The sequence below is a fragment of the Hyla sarda genome, chromosome 4 (genome assembly GCF_029499605.1).
Source record: "Hyla sarda isolate aHylSar1 chromosome 4, aHylSar1.hap1, whole genome shotgun sequence".
Classification (NCBI taxonomy): domain Eukaryota; kingdom Metazoa; phylum Chordata; class Amphibia; order Anura; family Hylidae; genus Hyla; species Hyla sarda.
In genome coordinates, this window is record NC_079192.1 from 266689706 (window position 1) to 266702110 (window position 12405).

A 12405-nucleotide genomic window follows, 5' to 3' on the forward strand; every position below is an offset into this window, starting at 1 on the left:
GGTGCCCATGTGGTCTCCTATATGTTGGGGAGACCACATGGGATTTCAAAACGCGCATGAACCAACATAGGTACACTATACGAAAGAAAAAAATGGATTTACCTGTCTCAAGCCATTTTTCTACTATGGGACATACGGAAAAAGAGTTGAGGTTCATCATCGTCGATCATGTCCCTCCACTCAAACGACGTGGGGACAGACAGGCGATGCTGAAAAAACTTGAACTTAAATGGATCTTCAAATTGGGGTCTCTCAAACCGGCTGGTTTGAATGTAGAATTTAAAACTCCACACAGAGTAGTCAATCAGTAATCCTGTTCCTTTGATATCTGGATTTATAAGTACTTGGTAACTTTACATTATCAGTGCTAGCATAAAAATGTATATTCTATATTCTATCTTTTTAACTTGTCTTCTCTCTTGTTTTTTAGGTGGACTTTGGGATATACTGAACACTCACCTGATGACTATAATAATTGTTATAGTTTTATTAATAAAACATTGTAGATTGACTATTGATGTGAGTTTCTTGAGTCTCTTATGTGGCGATGTAGTGTGGCGTTGTGGTACAGCCTCCAGTCTAATTAAAAATTCTCTTTATTTTTTTAAAAAATTTTTTTTATTTTTTATTTTTAATTTTTTATTTCATTTTGTATCATATAATTTATATTTTTATTATACTTTTCTTTTTTTGTATAAAATACTTTTTGTTATTATTATCACTTTTTTTTAATTTCAAGTTTTTTATTTTATTTTTTTATTATTTTTTTATTTCTTTATTTTGTTCTGTTCATTTTGGTTATTATTTTTGATATTAGACACCAGGTAGGTCCAAATGTCCCTGACTGTGTGATCTTGTGTGTGGTTTATGGACCAAGAGGGTCCTAGGGTGGTCGGCATAACTGGGTGCTGTGACCACACACCTTCATACGAAGTGTGGAGATGTGGGTCGCGTGCACACTGTGCGTTTCTGGCCTCCGAAAGCCGGATGCTGGCGATACACATGAGTGCAGACCTCCTGAGTGTGTATGATACGATGGCTGCAGGGGACTAGGACCTTATACCGCCACCTGGTAGTCGTATTTGATAGAGATTTACTATTTTCTCAGTTTGTTCCTTTTTGAGATATGAGAGGCTGGTTTCCCACACTCAAGATGGCGCAGGTCGTCTCGTGGTGATGTACGCATGCGTTGGATTTCGCGGCGCGTCGCCATGGACACCTGGACGCCATCCGCTGATTGGCCTAGATCTACTTGCCACACGAGACGCTCTTGGAACGAGGCGCGCAGGCGCTGTTGTTACTTCCTGATGCCGAATACTGTAATAGCGTGGATATACTTTGTCATCCGGTGAGTGTGTGTTCCCCCACCTTTTTAACCCTGTATGTCTGATTACACATGTGTGTCACTTCATTCATTAAACACAATTAGTGTTTATCCTAATGTATTTATTGCACTGTATTGTGTATAAGTCTCACTTTTGTATTTTTTTTGGTTTTGTACTTTATTACTTATGTGCATATATTTTTTGGATTGTTTACACTATGCATTTGCACTTTATTTAATGATTGGTTTTGCACATTAATTGGTACCATTTGTAATTGGTGCCTCTATAAAGATATGGTTAGCACTGGTTGTGTGATGCTTGAGAAAGGTCAGGTTGAGCTGACTGAAACGTCGCTGTTGTAATGACACCTTTTATGGAATAAAAACACATATTTTTTCATGAACTTTGGTGCTGTGGACAAGATTTTTCTTCTGTTTGAACGATGATCCCCTAACCAAGGATCCAGGAGCTGCGTGCACCCCCTTACGATTATTATTTTTTCTTCAATTTGGCTGTGCTGTTCTTCTTCTATTACTGTCAGTAGCCAGTCACACACAGCTAATGACAAGGAATGGTGTTCCCACTGTTGCCCATCATTAACCCTCTAGATTCTTCAATCCAAGTTATTGAAATCCTGCATGGTAAAAAGTGTAAACTTAAAAAAAAATAAAAAAAATAAAAAAACACCAACATTGCTGATTTTTTTGGCCACATCATAAATATTTTTTTTTTCTTATAAAACATGATCAAATATTCCCATCAAAACAAAAAATGAGCCATCATAGAACCCCACTTAAAGCATACTGTAGTAGTAGTAGTAGTTAATAGTTCAATAATAGAAAAACTATATACATTTGATATAATTTTAATTGTATTGACCTACAGAATAAATATTTTTTTATCATAAAATGGCTTTGCCCATCACTGTTGCCTGAGTAATATTCTAGTTTCCACAAGCAAAGGTATCTTGTATGCTGTTCTGTTCCTGTGTTCCTGTGTCAGACCTTAGCATGATATCCTGATCCTGCCTCTGCCTGATCCCTCTTACCTCTCTGATTCTCCATCTCATGACTCCCACTGTCAGTGATGCTTGTGTGTTTCATCACCACCCTGCTGTACCAGCTACGCAATACTCAGCTGTGCAATGCAACCTCCTCCTGTACCTCTTATACAACATAAGCTTCTATATTCTGGAGCGGGATAAATGATAAAACAAAAGGAAATACTTAGATTTTGCTTTCAAATTTGGCCTAAAGTTAAACCAGCAGGCGGCACAGCAGGTCCACACCTGTTGGGTGGGTGATACACTTCACCCAGGACTCCAGTATTAGTACAGAGTGAATACTAGGGTCTTCCCTGAAAGTTTATGCATTGAAGTAGTCATTGCCATTCTTACCACAGTCGAGAGGGTCTGCATCCTTGAATTACTACAATTTGCTCATTAAATGATCATCTTTATGGGAAGAATGAGGAGAAAGCTTATGTTCAGAATTAAACAAAACATAAATGCACTGCTCCAGACAAAAGTTTTCTGGACTTTATTTATGGTCCCTGTGTTCAGGTCCATCCTGTAAATTATTGAACGCCTTTAATTGTGCTATATCTCTAGAATTGGAATTTGTTTAATAGGAAATTGGATTTACTAGTGTTAAATCCCAACGTAATAAGCATCCTTGTGAATTGTGAATGTGCTTGTTAAAAGGGTAATACATTCTTCTATTCCGGTCTACGTACTTTCTGAGGATGAAGATATAATTTAAATTAAAGGCAATTTGCTTCTTCTGAACTTAGCCAGCCTAACAATGACATAACTTCCTGTGATCAGGATTCTTCATCTGCTTTGCCTTTTACGAATGCAGAATTTTACTCAGTTTTAGAAAAAATTAACCCTTGAATCCACATAAGTTTCCCAGCTTGCAGTGTCTGCTATGTAGGCCTAGACATCACCCCTCAAAGTTAACTTCCTTTATCTATGAGATCACAAACCACTGGCTAATGGTATCAGTAAAAAGAAAGAATTATTTGTGTATAACATAAATGAGAAGGGCATTTCATTCTGTGCTATGCCAGGCTACATCAGACTGCCAACCTCATGACAATATTTAGTAAGGTACTCGATATGAACCTTTGATTCTGTTTATTTATTTAAAATGATGATAGTTATTAGAGATGAGCGAATCGAATCTGATAAATCCAAAATCGTTACGAATTTCATTAAAAAAATGTGATTCGTAACTAATCTGAATATTGCCGAGATTCGTTTTTATGAATCGCTTCATGGACTCCATTATCTGCAGGCTGGGGGCTAAAATGGCAGATCCACATGTGAGAACATGGGGCAAGGAATCCTGGGAAGGTGCAACAGACTGATGACCCTGAATCACCCAGACCCTGAAACACATCACACATCAGCACCATTGCTGCAGCCAGGCATTTCAGCATTTTATTGCAGAGAGAGAGCAGTGTGTGTGTGTGGCAATGAAAAAAAAGCTTTACAGCAGCGATTCACCACAAGCCCAAATCACTGCAGAAAAGCAGTGGTAGGGGAGAGAGAGAGAAAAAGAGAGTTCACTTTTGGATGTACTACACAGCGACTCTGTACTGGTGCACTGGGGTGTACTACAACTCTAAAGCTAATAGAGGCCAATTAGGGTGAGCACTAAAAGCCATAGTCACTTGCCTTTAGTGCCTAATACAGGTTTTAAGCATAGTGGAGAGTATCGTCCTCTTCTCATAAGTGTAACCTGTATGTACATAGGTGGTGTACGAATTTTTTCCTGTTAAACTCATTTGGGCCAGTTTCTCTGAAAGGCCAGCCAAAACTACACACCTGCTTTTATAGCCTAATACAGTTGTAAGCCTAGTGGAGCGTATTGTCCTCCTCTCATAAGTGTAACCTGTACTTACATAGGTGGTGTACGATTTTTTTTTTCCTGTTAAACCTGTTAAACTTATTTGGGCCAGTCAGTCTGAAAGGCCAGCCAAACCTACAAACCTAGTTTTGTAGCCTTATACAGTTGTAAGCGTAGTGGAGCGTATTGTCCTCTCATAAGTGTAACTTCTTTCACCCACCTTCATCAGTGGGTACTGGTAATGCCATCCACCACCCCACTCTGTCACCAGGTCACTTTCAGGAATCCTGTTGCTGCAATCTCCAGGCTGTGCCATTCATCCACTATATGGTCTCCTCATGCTTCCGCCACCTCCAGGCTGTGTCATTCTGCTAATATTTGGTCTCCTCAGCTGCTGCCACCTCCAGGCTGTGTCATTCTGCCACTATATGCTGCTGCCGCATGCTTCCGCCACCTCCAGGCTATGTCATTCTGCCACTATATGGTTTCCTCATGCTGCTACCACCTCCAGGCTGTTTCATTCTGCTGCCGTTTGGTCTCCTCATGCTGCCGCCACCTCCTGGCTGTGTCATTCAGCCACTATATGGTCTCCTCATGCTGCCGCCACCTCCAGGCTGAGACAATCAGCCACTATATGGTCTCTTCATGCTGCCGCCACCTCCAGGCTGTGTTATTCTGCCTCCATATGGTCTCCTCATTTAATGTTCATCATCTATTTAAAATCTTCAAATTATATTTAAAAAAATATCTTTAATCATTTCAATTGTGAGGCCCTATGGTCTCATCAGGCTACTGCCACCTCTAGGCTCTGTCATTGTGCCACCATGTGATCTTTTTACATTGATCTTGTAGTAGTAATTATACACTTTTGGACCTGGAATTACTGCAGTTGCTGCCACCTCCAGGCTGTGTCATTCTGCCGTCATTTGGTCTCCACTGGTCCTGTCAGTTTTAATAGCTATTCGACGCAAATAAATTTAGATTGAACCAAATTTTTTCGGACATATCAAATTTTTCATAAATTTCAATCATCTCTTGTCGTCATATATTATTTTTGGAATTACCACAAGAATCCAAAGAAACAGGTTGGAGCGGGAATATTAAACCATAACTGACGCAGTTTCGCAGTACCAGCCAAGTTTACTTACACGTGCATGGCTTGATATTTTAGACAAGCATATGATACTGGAAGGATCTACCCAGTAGCTCTCCCGGGTCAGGCCTGCACCACTGAGAGGGAGGACAAACTGCTGACACACTATTCTGTCATTGTGCCTGTCTGCGGCCTATATAGGCTGCGGCCGCCCCCAGGCTGTGTCGCTGCTGCCATATGCTCTTCTGATACTGCTGCCACATCCAGGCTCTATCATAGTGCCTCCCTATGGTCTCATCATGCTGCTGCCACACCTAGGCTCTGTTATTGTGCCGCCATTTGATCTTCTTGTTATATTGATCTTGTAGTTTGACAGTATTTTTTCAAAGTAAACACTTTGGGCACCTGGGGCACTCAGTCATGAGCATGGGGGGGGGGCGCTGAGATGCAGGGGCTGGGACAGGTGGTCGCGGCAGACCGCCAGCTCGATTTTAGGATACAAGCACGAATAAACTCGGATCAAACCAAATTTTTCTGGAAAATTCAGCAAATAGGCCGAATCGAATTTTTCAAAAATTTGCTCATCTATAATAGTTATCATATATCTTTCTCTGTTTTTGCATCAGTACTCCAGTATTGCAAATAGTACTATGCTTAACATTTGTAAGGAAACAATCTCATCCATATTCCTATTATGTATGTGTATCGCATGATAATAAAATTCTGTGTTGGAACATGTGTGAAACCACATGTAATATGTTTTTCATTGTTTTCAATGGAAAAATGTGCTATAGTTCACTCAATAAATGAAGGCACTGATTTGATGTAGAAAATAAATATGTCATATGTAAATAACTGAATAGGTCTCGCAAGAGACTGAGGACCCTTGACGAGGGTTGCAAGCTTGTATATTTTGGCCTAAATCAACTAATACCTTATAATATGGAGTATATATATATATATATATATATATATATATATATATATATATATTATTATTATTATTATTATTATTATTTTTGTGATGTGGTCTGGCCATGTGATGTTGGGTGAGCCCGGGGTGTCAGTGCATTGTGGGGTGGACAAAAAAGATGCTGGGCAGCCTGTCTGATCAAATAGAATGGACATCGCTAATAGGTTATAAGTAGAGATGAGCAAGATTTTTTTAAATTCGATTCGGCTGATTAACCAAATTTTCTGAAAAAAATTTGGTTCGGTCCAAATTTACTAGCGGCGAATAGCTATTAAAAATGGCTACTTCTGGCTTACAGAGAGGCTCAGTAGGGGTGTAGAACACATTGCCTTCCTTAAACACGCATAGGGAGTGTGCTGTGTCAGTGAAATAATACTGTTATTCAGTATGACATGAAGATTACAGGCGTCGCTATTCGGATCACTGCCGTAGAGCATCTGGATGTGGCCGATTTTTACTGTAATTTTTATTTAATTTAATTTGAATTTATTTACATTTTTTGATTACCCATTCTGGTGAGCATCGAGCTGGCGGTCCGCCCCGAGGCAGGCTACCACCTGTTCCAGCCCCTGACTCTCAGCGCACCCCCATACTCTGAGTGTCCACTTGAAAAGGGAGGGACTGCAGTACCAGCAACTTGGACAGGAGCACATTCAGCATCTGTACAATTGGATAAGTGGGTGCATTAAGCTAGAAGTGTCTGTGTGAAAAAACTTGTACTTGTATCTTAAAATTTAGCTGACGGTCCTCCTCCAGGCGAGTTACCACCTATTTCAGCCCCTGTCCCCTGACTGTTAAAGTGTAAATGTTTCATTCAATTAGTTATGGTTCATCTATATCACTCTGTGGGTTTTTTTTAAATTAAAATTTAAGATTCATTAATTAAAATGTGTGGTTACAAAAGACCAAATCCAACAAGGAGTCACATGTCACATGGCGACACTATGACAGAGCCTAGAGTTGGCAGCAGCATGAGGAGACCCTAATCTGGCAGAATGACAGCCTGGAATTGGCGGCAGCATGAGGAGACTATATAGTGGCTGCATGACACGGCCTGGAGTTGGCAGCATCATGAGGAAGAGACCATAGGGTTTCACAATACCTAAGATAAAAGGATTAATTTTTAAATTTAAATTGAAGATTTATGGTAGCTAGTGCTACCATAAAAATGTTTAGGTAATGTCCCAGCAGCATGAGGAGACCACATAGTGGTGAATGGCACAAGCTAGAGTTGGCGGAAGCATAAGGAGACCATATGACCTGAAATCCCTAAGATTAAAACATGAATTTTCAATTTAAGTTTTATAGTAGCTAGTGCTAGCTTAACCTGTTGGGGATGAAGGGCGTATGCATACGCCCTTGCGTCCTGGTACTTAAGGACAAAGGGCGTATCCATACGCCTGTGGGAATTTCTGTCCCCGCCTTGCGCCGGGCAGGGACCGGACCGGGTTGACTGCTGATGTCTATCAGCAGGCACCCGTGCAAATGCCCAGGGGGGTCATTAGACCCCCCCATGTTGGCGATCGGCGCAAATCACAAGTGAATTCACACTTGCGATTTGCGCCGATTCCGGGTCATTACCGGTCTATGGTGAGCCAGTTACCCAGAATATAAGGGGGGTCGCAGTAGTTTAAGACACCCACGATCCCCCTGAAGCGATAGGAGTGAGGTGGCAGGGGGGCCACCCCTCCTATCCCTGCTATTGGTGGTCTAAACGCGACCACCAATAGCAGATCGGGGGTGGGGGGCTTTACTTTTGTTTTCCCCGTCCTGCCCACCCACAATAGGCTGGGCAGAATGGGGAAAACGAAGAGGACCGGGGCGCCAACGCCCACTTACCCGTCCGGAGGCTGCGGAGCGACGGTGAAGGGCGGGCGGCGGCAGAGATCTGCGGGCGGCGTGCGGCAGAAGAGGACGGCTCCCTGGATGCGACGGAAGCCGGTGAGTTGCCTAGCAACATCTAGAGGGCTACAGTCTGAGACCACTATAGTGGTCTCTAGACTGTAGCCCTCCAGATGTTGCAAAACAACAACTCCCAGCATGCCCAGACAGCTGTTTGCTGTGTGGGCATGCTGGGATTTGTAGTTTTGCAACAGCTGGAGGTCTACAGTTTAGAGACCACTGCACAGTGATCTCTATACTGCCCTTTAGATCTTGCAAAACTACAACTCCTAGCGTGCCCACACAACTGTTAGCTGTCTAAGCATGCTGGGAGTTGTAGTTTTGCAACATCTGGAAGTCCACAGTTTGGAGATCACTGTTCAGTGGTCTCTAAATTGTAGCACTCCAGATGTTGCAAAACTGCAAATCACAACATGCCCAAACAGCAAACAATTGCCTCGGCATGCTGGGAGTTGTAGTTGCGTACCTCCAGCTGTTGCATAACTACATCTCCCAGCATGCCCTTCTGTGATCAGTACATGCTGGGAATTGTAGTTTTGCAACAGCTGGAGGCACACTTGTTGGAAAACCTTCAATTAGGTTCTAAGTGAAGGTTTTCCAACCAGTGTGCCTCCAGCTGTTGCAAAACTACAATTCCCAGCATGCATGGTCTGTCAGTACATGCTGGGAGTTGTAGTTTTGCAACATCTGGAGGCACACTGGTTGGAAAATACTGAGTTAGGTAACATAAACTAACTGAAGGTTTTCCAACCAGTGTTCCTCCAGCTGTTGCAAAACTACAACTCCCAGCATGTACTGACAGACCGTGCATGATGGGCGTTGTAGTTTTGCAACAGCTGGAGGCACACTGGTTGTAAAAAAACTTAGTTAGGTAACAGAACCTAACTGAAGGTTTTCCAACCAGTGTGCCTCCAGCTGTTGCAAAACTACAACTCCCAGCATGTGTGGTCTGTCAGTACATGCTGGGAGTTGTAGTTTTGAAACAGCTGGAGGTTTGCCCCCCCCATGTGAACGTACAGGGTACATTCACATAGGCAGGTTTACAGTAAGTTTCCTGCTTCAAGTATGAGCTGCGGCAAATTTTTCGCCGCAGCGCAAATTCCTAGCGGGAAACTCACCGTAACCCGCCAGTGTGAATGTACTCTAAAAACACTATACTACACTAACACCTAATTAAGAGTAAAACACTACATAAACACCCCCTTACACTCTCCCCCCCCCCCCCCCAATAAAAATGAAAAACGTATTGTACGGCAGTGTTTCCAAAACGGAGCCTCCAGCTGTTGCAAAACAACAACTCCACGCATTTCTGGACAGTCACTGACTGTCCAGGCATGCTGGGAGTTTAGCAACAGCTGGAGGCACCCTGTTTGAGAATCATTGGCGTAGAATACCCCTATGTCAACCCCTATGCAATCCCTTATTTAGTCCTCAAATGCGCATGGCGCTCTCTCACTTTGGAGCCCTGTCGTATTTCAAGGAAACAGTTTAGGGACACATATGGGGTATCTCCGTACTTGGGAGAAATTCCACTACAAAGTTTGGGGGGGCTTTTTCTCCTTTTACCCCTTATGAAAAGGAAAAGTTGGGGTCTACACCAGCCTGTTAGTGTAAAAAAAACATTTTTTACACTAACATGCTGGTGTTGCCCTTTACTTTTTATTTTCACAAGAGGTAAAAGAAAAAAAAGACCCCCAAAATTTGTAACGCAATTTCTCCTGAATACGGAAATACCCCATATGTGGGCGTAAAATGATCTGCGGGCTCACAACAAGGCTCAGGAGTGAGAGCGCACCATGTACATTTGAGGCCTAAATTGGTGATTTGCACAGGGGTGGACGATTTTACAGCGGTTCTGACATAAACCAAAAAAAATAAATACCCACATGTGACCCCATTTTGGAAACTATACCCCTCACGGAATGTAACAAGGGGTACAGTGAGCATTTACGCCCCACAGGTGTCTGACAAATTTTTGGAACAGTGGTCCGTGAAAATGAAAAATGTAATTTTTTTGTTTTCCCAGCCCACTGTTCCAAAGATCTGTCAAACGCCAGTAGGGTGTAAATGCTCACTGTACCCCTTATTACATTCCGTGAGGGGTGTAGTTTCCAAAATGGGTTCACATGTGGGGGGTCCACTGTTCTGACACCACGGGGGGCTTTGTAAATGCACATGGCCCCTGACTACCATTCCAAACAAATTATCTCTCTAAAAGCTCAATGGCGCTCCTTCTCTTCTGAGCATTGTAGTTCGCTCGCAGTGCACTTGATGTCCAAACATGGGGTATTTCCATACTCAGAAGAAATGGGGTTACAAATTTTGGGGGGCATTTTCTCCTATTACCCCTTGTAAAAAAGTAAAATTGGGGAAAAAACAGCATTTTAGTGAAAACATTTTTTTTTTCATTTACACATCCGACTTTAACAAAAAGTTGTCAAACACCTGTGGGGTGTTAAGGCTCACTGTACCCCTTGTTACGTTCCTTGAGGGGTGCAGTTTCCATAATAGTGTGCGATGTGGGGGGGGGGGTTGCTGTCCTGGCACCATAGGGGCTTCCTAAATGGGACATGCCCCCCAAAAACCATTTCAGAAAAACTCACTCTCCAAAATCCCATTGTTGCTCCTTACCTTCTGAGCCCTCTACTGTGCCCGCCGAACACTTGACATACACATATGAGGTATTTTCTTACTCGAGAGAAATTGGGTTACAAATTTTGAGAGGACTTTTTCCTTTTACCCCTTGTAAAAATTCAAAAACTGGGTCTACAAGAACATGCGAGTGTAAAAAATGAAGATTTTGAATTTTCTGCTTCACTTTTCTGCTATTCCTGTGAAACACCTAAAGGGTTAACACACTTACTGAATGTCATTTTGAATACTTTGAGGGGTGCAGTTTTTATAATGGAGTCATTTATGGGGTATTTCTAACCAGAAGACCCTTCAAATCCACTTCAAACCTGAACTGATCCCTGAAAAATTCCGATTTAGAAAATTTTGCTAAAAATTGGAAAATTGCTGCTGAACTTTGAAGCCCTCTGATGTTTTCCAAAAGTAAACACATGTCAACTTTATGATGGAAACATAAAGTAGACATATTGTATATGTGAATCAATATATAATTTATTTGGAATGTCAATTTTCCTTACAAGCAGAGAGCTTCAAAGTCAGAAAAATGCAAAATTTTCAAATTTTTCATCAAATTTTTGAATTTTTCACCAAGAAATGATGCAAGTATTGACAAAAATTTACCACTAACATAAATTAGAATATGTCACAAAAAAACTATCTCGGAATCACATTTATAAGTAAAAGCATCCCAGAGATATTAATGCTTAAATTGACAGTGGTCAGATTTGCAAAAAATGCTCCCGTCCTTAGGGTCATAATGGGCTCCTTCCCCAAGGGGTTAAAAATGTTTAAGTAATGTACAAGCAGCATGAGGAGATAATTTACTGGCTGAATGACACAGCCTGTAGTTGACAGCAGCATGAGAAGACCATATAGCTGCTGAATAACACAGCCTGGAGTTGGTGTCAGCAAGAGCAAACCATATAGTGGCTGAATGACACAGCCTGGAGTTTGCGACAGCATGAGGAGACAATAAGGCTTCAAAATCCCGAAGCTTATAAGATGAATTTTCAATTTTAAATTGAAGTTTTATGGTAGCTAAGGCTACCTTAAAATGTTTTAATTAATATATAAGCAGCATGAGGAGACCATATAGTGCTGAATGACAGAGCATGAAACTGGCAACAGCATGAGGAGTATGATCACACAACGTGGGCTTAGACAATATGCAAACACTGTCCATATTATTCAACCGGGTAGTAACTCATGATTATGAAGCTAGTTTCGATGTATTCAAAAACTTTATTTTCATTACTTCATCTTAAATCTTCAAACAAAGTGGAGCAAAGCTGGTAGACGGACAAGTCTTGAGATATGACCTTCCATCTGCTCAACACATTGGACACAATGGCATTTCGGGGGCATGCCCCCTTAGACATGCGCATGACTAAGGGGGCACGCCCCCGAAACAACGTCGCTTCCAAGGTGTTGAGCAGATGGAAGATCACAGCTCATGACACAGCTGAATGACACAGCCTGAAGTTTGCGGCAGCATGAGGAGACCATATAGTGGCTGAATGACATAGCATTGAGGTGGCAGCAGCATGAGGAGACCATATAGTGGCTGAATGACACAGCCTGGAGGTGGCGGCAGACCAAGGAGACCACATAGTGGATGAATGACACACC